The sequence below is a fragment of the Epinephelus lanceolatus genome, chromosome 17, assembly GCF_041903045.1.
Source record: "Epinephelus lanceolatus isolate andai-2023 chromosome 17, ASM4190304v1, whole genome shotgun sequence".
NCBI lineage: Eukaryota > Metazoa > Chordata > Actinopteri > Perciformes > Serranidae > Epinephelus > Epinephelus lanceolatus.
In genome coordinates this window covers 8,341,879-8,361,442 of record NC_135750.1, presented here as the reverse complement: position 1 = coordinate 8,361,442, position 19,564 = coordinate 8,341,879, and positions in this window count along the sequence as shown.

The window sequence follows — 19,564 nt, the reverse complement described above, 5'->3', positions numbered from 1 at the left end:
ATCACACATAAATGCCTGTAAAGTCCGATTCTTAAATTCTAAACTAATGTACAAGCATTGCATATTTCATTAGAATTAAAAAACACTTAAATGAAAAGGCAGTTTCAGGTTGTGAAACTCTTTGGTGAAACTGTTTCCCTCTTTACACTCTTCTTTATTTTTGTTTTAATAAGTCAAATTTAAGTCAAAAATAAGTCAGTATGATAAACTGTAACACAACAACATGCAGACAACACACAGATAACATGCAAATAAAACATTTTCTGTCATGGATCAAATTTAAATTCAATTCATGCAGCAGTGAATTTGCTCCAACATGGAGGATGATCCCTTGTATTAGAAGACTGGAGGATAACAACATATAGAAAGAATGAAGCAACCCAGGCACAACTATGACCTGAGTGAAAGACTCAGGCAAGAAAATATGGAAGGATGGACAACAGAGGGTTAAGAAAGAGAAGGTTAGGAGACAGAAAGAGTGGAGGAAGAGAATGGAGAAGTCATATATCCTCAAAGCAGGCGATTGAGATTCAGCGGACAGTAACAAGAGAAAAACAAAGTAACAGAGGTACAGTGGGGCTTTGCATTGGCACGGAGAGGGCCTGTTTTGTTGTTGCCTTCCCTCTGTTTCCATCTCTCTCTCAGTGTCTCTCATCCTCTCCCTTTCTCTTTGTGTGCGTATAGAGACATCTATACTGGAGACAGGAGAGAGAGAGATTTTGGTCGTCTGCCTATCTCCTCCTCACCATGGCACCCCTGAGACCAAGCAAGCAATGAGAGTACACATACACACACACACTTTTAGCCGCCACAGAGGAGAACAGCTTGGCTCTGTGTTACACTGAAAACCCCACTTTCCCCTCAATCAGACAGACAGGTAGACAGCTGGGTGTTACGCTAAATCCCTTCCCCCATGTGTCCCTCCTAACAAGGGCTCCGCTCTTCCTGTCACTTCTCTCTTTCTGCTGCTCTCTTTATTCCACGCCTCGGCTTTCAAAGCGAGAGAGGAGAGTCAGCTTTGGGGAAATATATAACTATGATATGATTGTAAAACGTAGTTTATGAATAGTTTAGAGGAGATGTTCCGGTTTAAAATTGCAGGATTAGTCGACAGAAACAGACGCTGAAAATAAAACATAGTGTCTCCAACAGAAGTGTTATCTGTCCCTCTCTTGTCTCTCTCCACCCTGACCCCAAGTTCACTCCTTCTAAGCACCACTTCACCCCCAAGCCCACATTTTTGTGTGTGTGTGTGTGTGTGTGTGTGTGTGTGTGCTGAGAGCTTTTTGATTTCCTGTGTGTGTGTGTGTGTGTGCGCGATAGAGAGAGATGAGAGAGGATGATGGTCAGGCTTGGCCTACTGACTCATCCACAGAGAGAACTGTGTTGATACAGGAATGAAGCCATCACACACTTATACACACTCCCCCGCCCCCTTCATACGCACACTCACACACATACACAGAGACACACACGAGCTGACAGCCTCTTCCCATCAGTCTTTTGTTGTGCTTGCCAGTGATGATGATCTCACCACATAGCAGGACTAAGCCTCAATAGTCAGCCAGTCAGTCAGTTTGGCAGGCAGACAGGCAGCCAGTCAATATGCCCATCAGTCATCCAGCCAGCCAGCCAGCCAGCCAGTTAGCAGCAGCTAATTATCAAAACAGCAACTTATTCAGCCAGTTGAGCAGGTAGTCAGCTATCAAATCAGATGATATCATCGCAGCAGTGCTGGAAAATAACTAAGTACTTTACTCAAGTACAATTTGGTGGCACTTGTACTTGAGTATTTCTATTTTCTGCTACATAATACTTGTTCTCCATCACATTTTAATGACAAATATTATACTTTTAAATGACAGCTGGAGTTTTTATTTGTATTATTGGTTTAATTGTAAAGCACTCATATAGAGAAACATTAACAGCTGCAGAGGCGGTGTCCGATGTAGGATACTGTACACAAATTTCCAACAGTCCCTGGATGGGCATTGTTACTTCTCAGATAAAATTTGACCTACAACAACACGACAAACTAATAAATATAACACATTTAAATTAACCCGGAATTTCTGACCTTTTTGGCTCGTGATCCCAACAAAAAATGGTTGGGGTCCTTTCATAACTCCCAGATGTCTTCAACATGAGAGCCATTCCCCTCTAAACTTCTTCAATGGTGTCATTTACATAACTGTTCAAGGCCCAGAGAGGTTAAGTTTTCTGATTATGTACAAATAACATAAAAAAAGACCCTTCTCTTCTCTCTTTTTTTCATATTTTGACCCCTCAGATGTATCTTGTGGCCCTTTGGTGGGGCCCAACTCTGAAGTTGGGAACCACTGGGCTAAAGAATATACCAAGTAATAAATGTTGCTCCACTCTGACTGGCTATAATGGTTAATAAAATATGCATTGATGTATCAGTATTAACAATCTAATAATGTCATAAAGAATAAAATATGGGTCACATCAGAACAGGTGTACTTTTGATGCTTTAAAGGCCCAGTGTGTAAGATTGAGGGGGATTTGGTAGTATGTAGTGTTGAGCATTGCAACCAGGTGAAACTTCTCCTGGTTAGAATTCCTTCAGTGTTCACTGTACAATAGGTTTTTACTGGGAGCCAAATTATCTGCAGAGGTCACTTCCTCTCGAAAACAAACAGACCAGAAGTCTCATTTATAAACATTGCGTATGCACAAAACAAGGCCTGAAAGAGGTGTGTGCCACTTCCCATGCAAAAGTTGTGATCAATAAAAACAGACTTGATGAGAGCAACTGTGAGCCGTGCTTAGGAACATTTTGGAGACGGGAAATTGGCGACACAGCTGGTGAGGTGGAAGCCTGATTGCAGAAATCATTGAATATTTTTTCATGCATGCCATTTTCTGCTTTTGTCTGTACATTCATTTTTAGTATGGATCCCATGCCTTGTTTTAGAAATGCAACCCCGGGTGAATAGAACTGGTAGAAATGCTGAATAAAGCTGTTTCACATTATAAATTGGTGTTTCTCCAAAGCTGTTTCTCAAGATCCAGATGTTCAGGAGGTTTTTACAGAGAGCCAAAATATCCACAGAGGTCTCTTCCTCTCCAGAACAAATGGAGCCAGTGATTTAAACTGGTAAAAACACCGAATAAACTACTAGCTTCTAACTACGGTGGCTGATGTGAAAATGCCAAAACATGAATGTTGCTATCTGGAGCCAGTGTTTGGTTTGCCCATGGGCTACTGTAGAAACATGGCGGTCCAATTAACATGGCGGCCGCTCCCTTTGTAGATGTAAATGACAAAGTCTAAGGTAACAAAAACATGATTATTCACTTTTATTATTCACTAAGGAAAACATATTTATTATATTATATTTCTGCCAAAATATCCCCATAAATCCATAGTGGACCTTTTAGTTTATTTTGCTGAACATACTTACATACTTTAACTTGGGTAGGATTGAAAACAGGAGACGAGATCATTTTTATATTGTTGTACCAGCACTTTTGTTCCCACCACTGCATCCCAGTTTGTGGCGACTGGTTTCTTCCACTAAACTACATTATGTGGTTATCACCTCAGTCCTAAAACATCTCTCCTCTACTGCAACTCTTCTTCTATTACAGAAGTGTGAGACAGAGTGAATGAAGAAGAAGAACATTCATACAAGTCTTTGAATATCAGGTGAGTAACCCTGCTGCATATACTCAGGTACAAACCCTAATGGCCACATCAAGTCGATAACAAACTCCACTACAGTCTTACAAACTGCAGGAATCAGAGCTTTCAAGTCCAGGCAAGATTCAGAAAAACCTATCCACCCTTTTATTTCCAGCAGGTTGAGCTTAAACAGTCTTTTCTCAGGTCTCCCCGAAAAAGCCTCTCAGGCTGCAGCTGATACAGTCCTAACAAAGAACATGTAGAGATTCAAATACCACCGTCCACTGTCTGCAAATCTCTGCATGGTTAAAGATCCAAACACGGTTTTGATAGGTTTTATGACATTCAGCCTCTCTCAGGTCATCAGGTGGTGGTGTATTAGCTGTTTCCAAGCAGCGTTTAGTTTACTGCACATAACTGGTGCTCACTACCAGGAGGTAAAAGATATGAGCTGACTCTGATCTTTAAAACCAGATTAAACACATTCGTGTTTTCTGTGGAATCTTAATCTTACCATCCAACTCGTGCTTAAATTCCAAATTCACTCCTGTTTATTTGTTTTCATTGTTTAATTCATTTCTGTGCTTATAAGAAATTTTAAATGTGTACTGTTTTTCTTATTTGATGCCTGAGTGAGGTATGTAAACTGTCTTTGTGTATGAAATATGCCATAAAAAATAAACTCTTTTGCATTTCTATCAAGTAGACAAGTCAGTGTTTTATTTCTCTGGTAATTAAAAAGAGGGTCAACTTGGACTTTGCTGGGTAAAAACGTCTCATAAATTCACACTCAGGAAAGATCTGATGTTTTAAATAACATGATGTTGGCACAGATGTAGATCTGAGGTCTTGGAGCTGCAGGAGTAAAAGAAGAAATACCCCATTTCCATACTGGGTGTAGTGGGATGGAGGAAACATAGTTTATTTGACAGCTTTGACTTTAAAGCAACATAAAAAACGCTCATTGTGTCAACCATCAGCTCAAATCCATTATCTTCGTCATTTTCAAACAGTGAAATCCAGTTCCTGAAAAACATAAAAGTTCCTATTTTTCATTTAAAGCCGTCAGATAAGTGTGTATCAACCGTGGGGAGAGATTAAAGGAAGGAAAGAGTCTCCCTTGTTGCCTTCTGTTAAGAGACACCTGAAAAAGAGAATAATGTGGTCTAATCAATTGTTTACCAGATAATAGCTGTGTCGTTACCTATCTAACACTACCTGCCTGATTGAGTTTCACTTCCCCTCAGGCTTCCCCCGCAACTCCAGTGTGAGAAAAGAAAGAGCAAACTGAAATAAAAAGATTTATTAATTTATTTAGTTAATTTAAAGGAGAGTCGGCCGTTGATATGCAAGCGGTGTGCCTGATGAGTATGAACAAAACAGAGCTCTGGAGTTGGAATATTCTAAGAACAACTGTATCCGTTGTTGTGCTAATCCTAAATGAAATATGTATTCAGTAAAAGGATTAGGGCGTCCAGTGTCATAAAAGAAACCACTTACCAGCACCAAAGGTAATTTGTAACCTTAGCAACTGCTTGTGGAAATGAATGGGGGATTAGGATTGGCTGCAGCCAGCGTTGTCCTCGTGCAGTCGAAACGACCTACACACCCTCACGCGCGCACACAATCACACACACACACACACACACACAGTGCCATATTTGTTAATACTCAAGCATACTGAACATACACAATACTCAACATACACATGCAGACATAAAAGCACTGGAAAAGTTGTGCACAAAAGGAGGTTTCACACATAATATACAAGTTTTTGAAAAGAGTAAAATAAGTTGAAGGAAAACAACAGGATTAAGTGTTTGTGCAAGTGAATGAGAAGCAGGAAGAGAAGTGGGAACATTTGGAAAAAACAAACATGTATTTCTCAGTTAATGTTTTTTCTTAACTATTAAAGAAAGACCTCAAGACACAGGTCAAATGATTTCATATCAGTCTTATAAAGGTACGGCTGAAGCAGGAAGAAGCATTTGAATGAAGCTGCAGACAAACTGTACCTGCTTTTCTATGTTTAACTAACACATTAAAGGTTATGTGTGTATCTTAGAAGGCAAATGTGTAGATCTAGGGGGAGATGCAGGCGACACATCCCCCTCAATATTTAGACCATGTGCATTTGTCCCCCCAGTAAAACATTAAGTAGCAGAGGACTTTTATTTTGACAAAACTAAAGACAAAAATGTTCAAATTGGTGCATAAAAATCCCCCAGAATGCAGGAAACTAAGTGTTTGATGCTGTAAATTTTCTGGCGCAGAACCCCCAAACCCCCCCGTGTCATATGTGACGGCTCCAATGTTGAATCGAAACCTACACCCTTGTGTGAAGGTGTTTATGCAGCACCGTATCTATTCATATTTGTGTGTGTTTGCTTTAACCCTGGCCTTGTGTGACAGTTCTCAGGAAGCAGAGGCGTCAACTGAACCTGCAGGTTCTCACATTACACTTAATGATGTCGACTCCTGCTTGAACAGACAAGGGTGAGTGTGCGTGTTTGTGTGAGTGTGTGTGTAGGTATATGTATGTACGCAGGCAGCGAAAGGAAGGAAACAGATGGATATGCTGTAAATACATTCATAAGTTGAAGGACAGTCAGGTGTGGAGACAGATACACAGAGATGTGGAGATAAACTCAACGGTCACAGAAAGAGGAGGAAATCAGGAGAGGGATCATGTTCTAAATAGCCACTTCTGTCTGGTTGCACCACCTTGTTGGAGACATCTCAAATAGCTAATTGCTTAATCATGTGGAAGTGACAATAGCCCAACCTTGTTCTCATCTGTTCTCTTTCTCTCTGCCTTAATCCCTCTGTCGTTTCCCTGTGCTGTGTGCTCGGCTTGTACATGTGTGCATTTGTTTGTCCCCCCGCTTTGTCTGTCCCTCACTCCATGTGACTCATCATCTTCCTTATCTCACCTCATACCTTCTTACTTTCTGTCACTCCCTCTATAAGTCTGGGGAAGCTATTAAAGCAGTGGCAAATGGCTTCTTGGGTGACATTTGCTGACATTCAAGGAAGTGCATTTATCAGTGTACTACAGTTCACCTTGGTGAATGAAATCCATTTGTGCCGCTGTGATGGCCTGGTGGCCTCTCTCCCTCTCTCCCCCCTCTCCCTCTCTGCCTCCCCCCTCCCCCCCTCTCTCCCTCCATCCCTGTCCCTAAATGGATGCCCAGTGTACAGGGAAATGGCAAGGTGGCGCGCAGCTTCGCAGCTGCTCTCAAATGTCATGCTGAAGAAAAAATCTTTAATGGGCTAAGTGTAGCCTTTCCAGCCCTAACTTGTCAGGTAATCAGAAATCTCTCTCTCACTCTCCCTGCCTCTCTCCTCACCCACCTTTTCCCTCGTTCCTCAGCTCCCCAGGGCCATGACACACCACTAATTACCTGTTATACCAATCGTAGAGTGGGACGGCGTGAAAGAGGAAGACTGCTTTTAAAGATGGGAAGATATCACATCCTCCTCATCATCACCTTCATTCAGGCAGGCTGCATATTTTTAGCCCGCTTATGATTTTTTTATTATTAAGCCGAGGCCTAACTCCGTGGCACCGGAGTCACCTGGAACATGACACCTCTTTTTATAAGTGGGTGATTTTCATGTAACTGAGGGGATTTCTTTCAGTGCACCCGCAGGAACCAGCGTTAACCTGTTGCCTATTGTCACTGTTTCTGTCAGGAAGGTTTTCCTTGTGACATTGGAACACAGAACAGGAGAGTAAACAAACCCAACTAGCTCGTAACTACACACAGTTTGTTTGTTTTTTGAGTAATATTTAACTGATTGGTACGTTCTTGAACAGCAAAAGTATCATGTTCCTGCATTTTTCTGTAGAGTACCATTTGCAGTTAAACCCCATTGTCTCACATTGCCATCTAATTAGAGGTTTTAACATTTGCAGTAAACATCACCCGTCAAAAGACAAACCTCGCCTAAAGGTAAGTAACTTGCCGTTTACAATTATGTCCCAGCTAAATGACAAACACGGATGTGATGCTGAAGTTTAATGTGACATGTAGGCTACTCCTGGCAGAGATTTCCATTTCTCCCTGTGGGTGTCAGGTGATTGACAGTAGGCAGTGTCACGTAAAGTGCACACTGCTATGAAAACACTCGCACACACAGCAAAAATAGCAATGCAACAAAAGCAATGACGGCGACAAATTAAAGCTTTTTAAGTTGTTTTCCATACTGTGCATAAATGAAGAGCTCCAAATGGCTTCTGGTGAAAGAACAAGGACCGGCGTTCCTAACTTATCTTTAATCACTTCTTTATGCGACAGCTCAATGAGACGCACGACCGTCTCAGGAAGTAAATCTAAATGGCAACAATTAAGGATTCAGTTTGTGCCTTTATTCTGTTGAAACACCTGTGGATTAGCTGAGTAGTTGAAGCATTATGAGAAAAATAAGGCAGACACGTTGAAGCAGGAAGTCCACACAGTTCAGTTTATTAACTGAGAGAAACATTATTATTCTGCTCTGTTTTTTTTGTTCCCATTGTGATGGAGATTATTTTTTTGCCTCATATAAAATCACCTCTTTACTGATATATTCTCTTTCTGTTGCAGGCTTTACACTCACACAACACCACAATGTTTACATGTGTGTCTGTGTGTGTGTGTGTGTGTGTGTTGTGATTAAAATGCTAATGCCTGGTGAGGTGCTGCTCTCCAAAGTGCTTTGTGCTGGACAATAGCCCAGGTCAGTGCGGTGAAGGCAGGCAGGGGGAAGGTTGATTGTGGGAGAGGTCTGGAGGCCAGGGGCGGCCGCGAAGCTAACGCACCCAATTCACCAGACCCATTCACACGTGCACACACACACATACACACGTGTACACGCACACGGACATGTTCAGATAGGCAAGTGAAAGCACACTGTACCTGAATGGAAACAGGTACAGGCACTCACACCCAAACCACCACTTGCCTGCCGGCGTCTGAACACATGCACACATACACTCACACATACAGACATGCAAAAAGCCCATTCAGTAGCGGGGTGTAATGTTATTTTCCCGCAGGCAAAATGTTAAGAACAAGCGTTAGAAGGAACAAGATGAGGGAGGGATGGCGCGGAAGGAGACGTGAGGAAATAAAGAAATCATGAGTGACAGGAAGAAGGGACGTGCAACGAGAGAGGGATTGATTGACGGATTTGACCTTATTGTGGCGCTCCATCCTAAAGAATACTTTCACATTGAATTTTTTTAGATAAATAAATTGTATAGCTGAGCCACAGATTTTTTTTCTACATTCTCTGCACATTTCAGAATCCAAGCCAAGACACAAGTATGTAGTCTGCGTGACATTTTGGCAGTTGGAGAGCATCCTGTTGAAATGCAAGCTAAGTAATAATTCCAAAAAGTCATTTCCATTCCTAATACTCAACATAATTAAATACATGACATGTTTTTTATGAGGTTTAGATCAGGCAAACAAATAGCAATAAACTGGAGGTAAGTGAGATTTTGTTTGCGTTGCTCATAGCGTTGAAACATTTAAAAATTCACAGTAACTTGTCTTTCCAGAATCAGGGTGAACCGCAGATCTCACTTCCAGGCAAAAGGAAGCAAACATCTACTCATAGAGGCACAGCTGAGCTAGATAATGTTATAACTCAACCGAGGAGGATGCACTTAATGTTTACATCTCACGCTGTCATGAGCCTCTCATCCATCAATAGATTAAAGTTTCTTTCTGTGCTGTGATAGAGTTGGCGGGTGTAGTTTGGTAGAAAGAAAATAGTTCCTACATGAAACTGCTCACAACAAGGTCTGTGGATTATCTTGAGTAACTGGGTCATGATTTCTGGGAAGAGACATTGCTGTTTTTTGGTGCTTTGAGCACCACAAGCCAAGTGCCTTCTAGTTCCATTGTATCCGAGAGAAGTCAGACATCTCTGCAGCCAATAGCTCCAACACTCAGCTCACTCTAAAACAGTCTAGACTGATAAACAGCACTAAAGCTAAGAGGACAAATATGTATTTTTGGTTTGGGGGCTGTCCTGTCCCTTTAACAGGTTAGAGAGGTAAGTGTTTTCACACTATTTCTGTTGCTACATTTTTAGTATATATGATTTCATAGCGAACAAACTCCAGTCTCCACTCACTACACCGTCTAACGAGCAACATCCCAAAATAACATTTTACTGCAAAATGTGTTTCAGCTTCTTAATGGACAACAAACACAACTGATGAAGGGATGTTTGTCTTAGAAGACATTCATGAGGAAGCAGGCCTGTGGATTTTCTGCAGGTGTATAAAGGCTATTTTGGATGTTTTTTTGTTGCACACTTGATTGGCCATAGAAATGCTGAAAGTATATCCACACAGAATACATCCACACATCAGTATGCGTACACATCTATGCATCACCTCCACGTTTACAGTAGACAGATCTATAATACACAAACAATCAGAGTGTGTGTGTGTGTGTGTGTGTGTGTGTGTGTGTGTGTGTGTGTGTGTGTGTGAGTATGTGAGCATGCCCCCTACAGATTTTGCTATGTTACCCTCAGTGAGTTGACGTGAACATGACCGAGTGTGACTGAGTATGAATAATTTGTATTAACTAATATATTTCTAGTAAACCTAATAGCTTGATATTTGCTCTGTGTGCCCTAATTCTAATTCAGTGGTGATTGGTTAACAAAGGCCACTGGCAGGGTCATGCTAAGGCCCTATTTAGACGACAACGGTGTCTCTAAAAACGGAAAAGTCTGTCCTTCACGTTTTAGAAAACTTCTGCGTTTATATGACGACGTTATTGAAACGATCTCGGTTCACATGGAGTCACAAAATCGAGTAGCATAACAAAGCTGCACATAACAAAGCTGCAGTACCAGAGGCTGCAGTTTCAGGACCACAGTTTTAGGACCGATTAATTTTCCGAGCGGAGGCTGCAACCTGAAGTTTGGTGTTGGGCAGTAACGCGTAATTTGATTGATGAAGCCCAGGTAACTTTACATTACCATTGCCAGTCCTCTCCGCTCCTCTCACCCACACCTAAACACCCGTTCTGGGATACACAGTGTCGGCCCGCCCGGCCTGACCTCCGCGGTCCTCTCCGCTCCTCTCACCCACACCTGAGCATCCATCCAGGGAGCGCCGTGGAGGTCAGGTCGGGTGGGCCGACACTGTGTATCCCAGAACGGGTGCTCAAGTGTGGGTGAGAAGAGCGGAGAGGACTGTGACGAGGTGGAGTTGCTACAGTAGATCTACACTTTGCTGGAGAAGCGTTGATAAAATCAACAGGGTGAGCAGCACAAACAGAGCTCGGCATTGTTGTTGTGATGGTCGACTTTCTCGTGCATGCCTAGTGACTGGAACTGTAATGTGCATGTGCGAAAAGTGTCCGTTTTCAGAGGGACTGCATATTGCAAGTTTACATGACAACGGAGACGGTGCCGTTTCCAAAAAATTGCACTCTGGAACCTGTTTTCAAATCATTGCGTTTTCAGGCACCCAAAACACTGCTGTCATGTAAACGATCGGCCAAAACGCAACTAAAGTTTACCCTTTTCAGTTCAAATCGTTGCCGTATAAACGGGAGCTAAGGGTGCAAATAAGACTTTTGTTTTCAATTGTTAAATATATCAATATTAGCAATGCAAATCTCTGCTTGCACATTGCAGTTTTGGTGAAACAGGCCCCTGGCAGCTAAAGTGAGATTAACATTTTTATTGTCATGTTCAGGCACCTCGAAGCGCTTACTTAAGGTTCCCTCGAAAAGACATTTGGCTAAGCAAACTAGTTGCAGGCTACATAAATTAATTTTGTTGGAGAGCACTGTGCAAAGGCACACACACAGCAAAGCATGCATTCACACACATAAATGTACACACACACCCACACACATGCACAGAAAGAAATGATCAAGTATCTCTCCTCTGTCTTAATGAGAAAAGGCATATCTGCAGTTAGATTTGGTAATTATTAATTATTAGAGAGTACACTGCCTCAGAGTTCTTAGGAGGGTGATGGGGCCATGGTGATAAGATGCAGTGCCACACTAATAGTGCCATCCCCTTGCACAACACTTCAAAGATGCTGGGAGTGGCAGCCATGACACTTTGAGGCTCCGCTGAGGAGGCCGCGCAGCAATCATAATTGTTTCTAGATCAAGAAGGCCGTAATTAATTTGCCTGTCTTGAAGTTCGGCAAAAGGGAATAATGGCTGCTGGTAAAGAGGAGACAGTGGAAGGTTGTGTGTGTGTGTGTGGGGGGGGGGGGCAGCAGTTCCTCTCAGCATCTGAGTAATAATGAAAGCTGTGCAAAAGTAATAAGGACAGAAAAAAGAGGCTCGAAGCAATGTTTAGATGTTTAGCTACGTGCCGTCTGCCCGCAACAGGGGCTAAGGTGGTGTGTGTATGCGTGTGTGTGTGTTGTGCATGTGTGTGTCCTAACGCCATCCCATTGCGATGGAATTGAAATGCCATAACAGCGACAGTTTGTCCGGCTGCTTCTCTCCACTTAATAGTTCCACTGCGGCGGTATTTAATGCAAGGGGCCCTGGCTTTTTAAAAACTATTTAAAAGAACGCATGCAAATCACAGTGTGCAGAAAATGACCGTCTTAATGAAAACAGTGTTCCCTCAACACTGCCCTGTGGGAGGCCCGGGACCTGGGGGAGTACTTGGGAATGCAGGGACCACAGGGTGCAGAATAATGACCATGGAACCTGGACTGCAGAGTGCACGCTTGTTATGCTAAAAGGCAGAACTGTAGCCTAAGGGCTGAGATGGGAGGGCAGAAACATACATACATAAACATAGGGAGGGGACAGCTGTTCCTTAATAACCTCTGGTAAATGGTGCCCGAGGTAATTAAGGTGCCCAGGAGGAACAGAGGGAAAAAAACACTTTCAGTCAGCTTAGGTTTTAGAAAGTTGTTTTAACAAATAAGTCTGGAGTTCCACAAGAAAAAATGTTGGCTAAAGGTTAGAAAGTGGATAACTTTGACGTTGCAGGACGCTCCCAAAAAGCGCTGATTTCCTGTGACAAAGACGGCCTTAATCAGGCAGTGTAGCTAACCTAAACCATAAATGGGGTGGCACTGGATATCGTGCATTAGGCATTTTTGCAACAGTCATGGGACGTTGTATGTTTCTGCAAACCACGGATATGTTACATTTACACATTAGTTTGTGGCGAATATGTTCAACAAGCTGTAGATAATGTGTGGTTAGGTTTAGGCACAGGATATTCAGGAAGAGATCATGTTTGGGCTTAAAATACATGCTTTTCATGCTGCTATCTCAGCAGGAAACAGTGGTATCTCAGTGGTGCTATCCCTGCTGAAAAAACAAAGACGATTGCTACAGAACACCCACATCTAGAGTCTGAAAAGCAAATGGAAAGACACCGATTGGTCCCTAAAATACTTGCATTTGGTGCCAAAAAAGGAACCGGAAAAACACAGGCAGGATGCTACATGACACCAACATCTGGAGTCTAAAAAGTCAAAGGAAAAACACTGACAGTTCGCTCATGTTTGGTGACTGAAAACAGGAAACACAGCAACAGGTCACTACAGAACAACCAGTTTTGTTTGTTGGTCATGAATAGTAGTCTGCAGCGGTGTACAGCTTGGCTCGTGTCTCAAAGTCAGTTCATATCTTACGTCACTTTTAAAATATTTATATGATATGCATGAAATATGTAAATGTAATGTATTCTTGATTTGCAGAAACACGCCATGCTAACACTTTCTCCTGGCGACTGGGCTGCGTGTGTTGCACTGTCTACGCTTTGGTGTGTGTCCATTCACAAATATACAGACTTACGCCTGTGCTAAATCTCTTTTGTCCCATTTCCTGTTTACTCATTCTGTTTTCTGAGTATCTTACCTCAACATGAACTCAAATATGGTGCGGCAGTTTATAAATATCCAAAACAGGGATCCAAAGTGTTATTTCCCCATGTGGGTGTGTGTGTGCGTGTGTGTGCATACGCAAATGGGTTTATGTGTTACGAGCTCTTGACTAAAGTAATAAACAAAGATTGCTGCCAACAACATGCAACGATGAAGGTGATGATGATAGTGATGATGATGGCAGATTTGATGATAAGACAACAGCTGTCACTGATGATGACTGTGATGGCAGTGATGCTTCCTTTGTGTGTGTGTGTGTGTGTGTGTGTGTGTGTGTGTGTGTGTGTGTGTGTGTGTGTGTGTGTGTGTGTGTGTGTGTGCGTGTACCTGACTTATTTTCTTCATCCTCAGATTGGATTCCAGAGCAAAGAGGTGTGTTGCTAATCTTTGCAAGAATGTCAGGTGTGTGTGTGCGTGTGTGTGTGTGTGTATGTATGACAGAGCAAGCGTTGATTACACCCTCCTCTCCAACACCGAGAGCCGACATTTCTCAAGTGTGTGTAATTATAGTGAGCACACAGCCTCCTAAGCATCCTGTCAATCTGAATCAGAAAGAACACACACACGCACATGTAGACATGCACACAAACACAAAAAAACTATTGTGCTCCGAGTGTGCTTTCGAGTGTGTGCAATTAGCCCGTACATGTGTGTATGTGTGGTGTGTTCATGTGCATGTATGTGTCTGATTTTAGCCCTGCAACCCTCTGTCCTGTGTGAGAATTTGGCTCCAGAGATTGTGTACATGTCTGCACAGAGCCTGCGCCTCACTCCTCCTCTTGCACAATGACAAGGTTTGGGTTTCAAACACACACACACACACACATGGAGACAGTCAGTCAGGTGCTAAATAGAGGCTATCCCGATTACCCTTTTAGCTTATAGCTCAATTATGGTCTAAATGAGTATCTAGGCCCAAGGCCAAAGCTGTCAAACCGTCCTGTTGCCTGAGAATTCAAGTCATGGAAGGAGAAGGGAGGCGTGTTCACGAACCGTCTGTCAAACAACGCTGATAGGGGAAGATTCTGTAAACCCCGGATTAGGTTCAATGACAACGTTTTTTGGACATGTGACAACTAAAGCACCACTTAAGGTTTTGAAAAGATCACTGACATTGTTGTCACACTACTTTCATGACTGATCCAGAATGTGGGGTGACGTAAATTTCTGCTGCGTGATTGTGAAGACGCCCAGAGGATCCCAGGGTTTGTAATTGAACAGCTAAATCAAGTTTTAATTAATGAAGTTTAGCACTTCTAAATCAAATGTTCACAACACTAAAATATGTCTCAGCACTGGGGATCAAATAAACATTTAGATTTCTGGTTTAAAGGCGTAATGCACAACTGTCTGCATATTCAAACTACAGATTCTCCACATTTGTGGAGATGTTTTGCCTCTGTGCAAACCTTAAATGCAAATTTCAATATATGAGCCTATCACCTAGATCAAGGCTGAAACCCAGAGGAGCCATAGCCTTCAGGGTCAGGGCCCCATGGTGCAGAGGAAGTCAGGAAGATCTAAACACATTTCCAGAATTCCATCCTCTTGAATCAGTGTCCACACTTTTACTGTTATTTGTTTTTACTGTGTTTTAATAATTAATAGCTGTTTTGGAAATGTCCTCATGTATAATGATAGTAATTGTATGAATGTAGGATTCATCCATGGTCATGGTTTGGTATTTTGAAAGGTCTCAGTCCTTCACTGTCAGCGTGCAGTCATGTGAGGAGGCTCCAGGGTGTCAACATACTGTAAGATGGAGACCTTGTAAGTGTTCACACTCAAATAATAAACAAGTTGCACCAAGGTTACACATGCATCTGTATAACATGTGAAATAAACAATATAACACTGAGTTATTGTTCTGTTACTATAAGTTTTTGCTATGGCTGCGTCCATGAATACATGTTGTACCAACATCTTCTCTGATGTCTGATGTGTGTCGTAAACATATACTCAAGAATGATTAACAGAGCCTCATCGAATTTATTATATCATTCATCAAAATAAAGACTGATGACTGATGTCCACATGAATACCTCATTTGTTATTATTTTTGTATCAATTATAGTTTTATTTATGATTTATCTGGTAATTTCTCTTGTTTTGATCTCTGTGTAAAGCACTTTGTAACTTGTTTTTGACAAGTGCTTTATAAATTAATAAATAATAATAATAATAATAATAATAATATATCATTATAGAATTAATAAACACATAAAACACACAAAAAAATGAGAAAAAAAAATACATTGAGCCTTCACTCTGTTACTCTAACAAAGTTGTTTGTGTAGCCTGCCTTCTTTTTAAAGTAATTTTGAAATGATTTATTTTACCTGTTCTCAGGTATTATAGGAGCTACGGTACTTCTCTACCCATCCAAGTCTCATGCCTGGGTACAAGGTTGCATCTACCGAAATTACGCACCTGATGTAATCAACGCGCCGCTCAGCCGGCACGCCGGGTGACCCAAATCAAACACCCCCACACCGCCGAGTGAACAGGTGCGTCTTGGAGTTGGCTAACATGCTAATTGCTAACATGCTGTGACTTCTGAGTTTTTACATCACTAAGGTGTGTGTGTGACCGTCCTGCTGTGTGTGAGTGTTAATTCCTGTCATGTTGTGACTGCACAGCCTCAGTTTGCTCCAAGTGTTTGGAAACTGAGAAGCGCCGCGAGAGGCCGAGTGGACTGGTTATACTGGGACAGAGAGGTCGAGTGGACTGGTTATACTGGGACAGGGAGTGGACATGGACTGAGAATGAACGAGCAGAGAAGTTTCACCTGGAGCAGACTGAGGAAGACTCTCAGCCTTGTGTGTGTGTGCGCGCGCTGTGCAGCTCCTGTTTACTGCAGTGTGTGTTGGGTCTGCAGCCATGTGTGGAGTTAATATTGCTGATACATGTCTGTGTTGTGTCTGCTGTGGTGATGTTTCATTCTGCTGTTAATCATGTCAGATATAATTATGGGCAGGTTATTGAATTTCTGTGTTGTAATAATGATTATTGCACCCGCCTTGGTGTCCACTCATAATTTATTGTTGGTTATTTATTGTCTGGGTACTGAGGAAGGTGGTTGTGCATTTGTAAGTGGCATTAAGTTGCATGTGGAGGCTGCAAAGGATTACTTGTTGGTGTTGACATAAAGGCTCTGTGGTGTGATGTGTGTCCTATAGAGAGCTGGGCTATATGTGGAAAACCGTACATCACAATAGCTTTTTACTTAATATCTCCATATTGATGTTGTAGGGTTGGCTGTTGCTGCTCTCACAAAATATTTACACAATGAGATTTTTGATAAATAATCATCAATAATGTGGATGTCATGACCAAATGAGTAAAGGTACATAATAGAACAGTGTGGCAAGTTCAGAAAATGACTTGACTTAACTGTGATGAAGCCTTTAAAACCAAGAAAAGACAACTCTCATGATATTATGATATCCAAAATATTATATAGACGATATCTAGTTTCACACGGATATATTGCCAGCCTCATCCTGTACGTTGACATGTTAAAGTGCTATATTTTGTAGCCTAAATCTGATCCTTACTTTCATAGGTTTATCATATAACATAATTTCTTTTCCCTCCCTCTTTCTCTTTCCCTCCTGAAATGGCAGTGAAATTTACTCCCAGTACTTTTTAACTGGCCTCCTAAGTATTTTTTTACCAAAGTAATTTTACTTGTACTCGAGTAAGAATGTGGAGGCTCATGCACACCTTCAGTTACTTGTAGACAGGTGCACAGGAGATCAATAGTTGTTGATTCCATCCAAGATGGCGCTGCTCTGCGGTGACACGGAGCTAGGGGTCCAGCTACACTGTTTCTTTTTTTTGTCTGTTTAGTTATTTATTATTTATGTCGCCTTGTTACCTCACTTAGCAGTTGTCTAAGTTGACACACCGCGAATTGCACTTTATAGGAAGTGGGTACAATCGGACCACTGAATGTCGGCGAAGAAAAATAAAAAAAAATAAAAAATGATGCACCGAGGCTAACTGGGTGACTGTGTTGTAACGTGTTTATTTTTATTTTTATGCTGGTAACTATATGTTGATTGTATGTATGTGTATGCTGACCCCTAGCTCCAAGCCAAATTTCTCTAAGGAGACCAATAAATGAACTGAACTGAACTGAACTGAAGAATGTCCATAGTTAAAAGAAGAGAATACCTGTACACTAGGGGTGGAAATCACCGGAGTATCCACTATACAATATTATCACGATATTTAAGTCATGATACAATATTATTGGGATTTTAAATATGTTGTGATATGCTGAGTATTGCAATAAAATATTTTGAGATTTATTTCCTTTTTGGACTGTAAATTATGTCCCCAAAGGAAAAAAAATTGTCGACATCTGCTTTATTTAATAAGATAAAGTTTTCAGTCTCTCTTCAGCCATTTTTTTTGCAGCAAAATGTATCTAGTGGACTGAAAAAACAATTGATTATAATACTCTAGAAGGCTACCTTAAGTTTAATTTGTATTTGTGATATTGGCAGTTTATATAATAAAAAAAATCGATACTGGGCACCGTGTGATGATACAATATTGTCATGCAAAAATATTTCTATACTAAGCAGTGTGAATTTTTTTTCCCCCACCCCTACTGTGCGCTGCTGTATACATGTACATTACATGTATACACCAATAAACTTCACCTGACCTTCATCAGGTAAAGTGAGTTGTCACTGCACTCAGTCCCACAGTCAACCATTTAAAGGGTAACTCCCACCATGAGAGATGGATTTCATAGACATCAATGTAAACAATTAATAATATAGTTTTAAAAATGATGTATCAACAACTTGTCTACCATTAATTTCATTTTCATTCATTGTCTGTAACTGCTTATCCGGCGAGAGGCAGGGTTCACCCTGGACAGGTCACCAGACTATCACAGGGCTGACACATAGAGACAGACAACCATTCACACTCACATTCACACCTACGGACAATTTAGAGTCACCAATTAACCTGCATGTCTTTGGACTGTGGGAGGAAGCTGGAGTACCTGGACAAAACCCACGCTGACATGAGGAGAACATGCAAATCAAGAACCCTCTTGCTGTTAGGTGTCAATGTAAACCACTGCATCACCGTGCCGTCGATGTCTAACATGTCAGGCTCATGGTAAATCTCACCACCCCACATACACAGCTTCACATGTGAGGCAGGCCGTCACAACACAAAGATCAAATACTCAGTTTATTGCAATAAATAGGACAGTATGCGGGAATTCTCTTCTCTGACTTGTACTTGAGTAAAAATATCTTAAAGCAGCAGTACTTATATATTCTAGAGTTCTCTCCATTCAAACATGTATTATCTGCTTTGAGGAGATCCTTTTCAAATGATCTGATGCAAGAGGACAACAGCTGTTTTGCTGGACAGTGTTTGTTGTTCTATCTCCGCCTCTCTCCCGTATGATGTCTAACGTGTTAAACATATTCATGATGGAAACCCCGGCGGCTGCTTGAGTTTCCTCACCTCACTTTCTCCCTCTTACTATGAATTAAACAGAGAGATAGCGAGAAGAGGGTGGTGGAGACAGATAGAGAGGGGGAGAGAGTTGGCAGAGGAGAGGGAGAGAGAGAGATGTGGTAAATTACATTGTCAATTCAAATCCTGCCACTAATGCATCTCATTGAGTTTGTGTCGCTGTCATCCCGGATGCTCAGTTATCTGTGTCAGTGCAGCCAGCAGAGGAGGGCTGCCATGTTAACAGCACTGCGAAAAGCGGCGCAAAGTTTAGCTAGCCAACACGCCCTGAGCCAGGACGAGAGAGGAGAGACAGTGGAGATGAAGTAGACGTGCGAGACATGAAAAATTAATCTTTGCTACATGAGTGTGTGTGCGCCTGCAGAGCTGTATCAGTTTAATTACAGCTAGCCTCCATTCCGACACGGCCTCTTTCCTGCGCGAATTAAAGCATCCCTGTAACTTCTCTCACACACATAATTGACATGCACACACTCAAAAGTAGCAGTGCCACACACACACACACACAC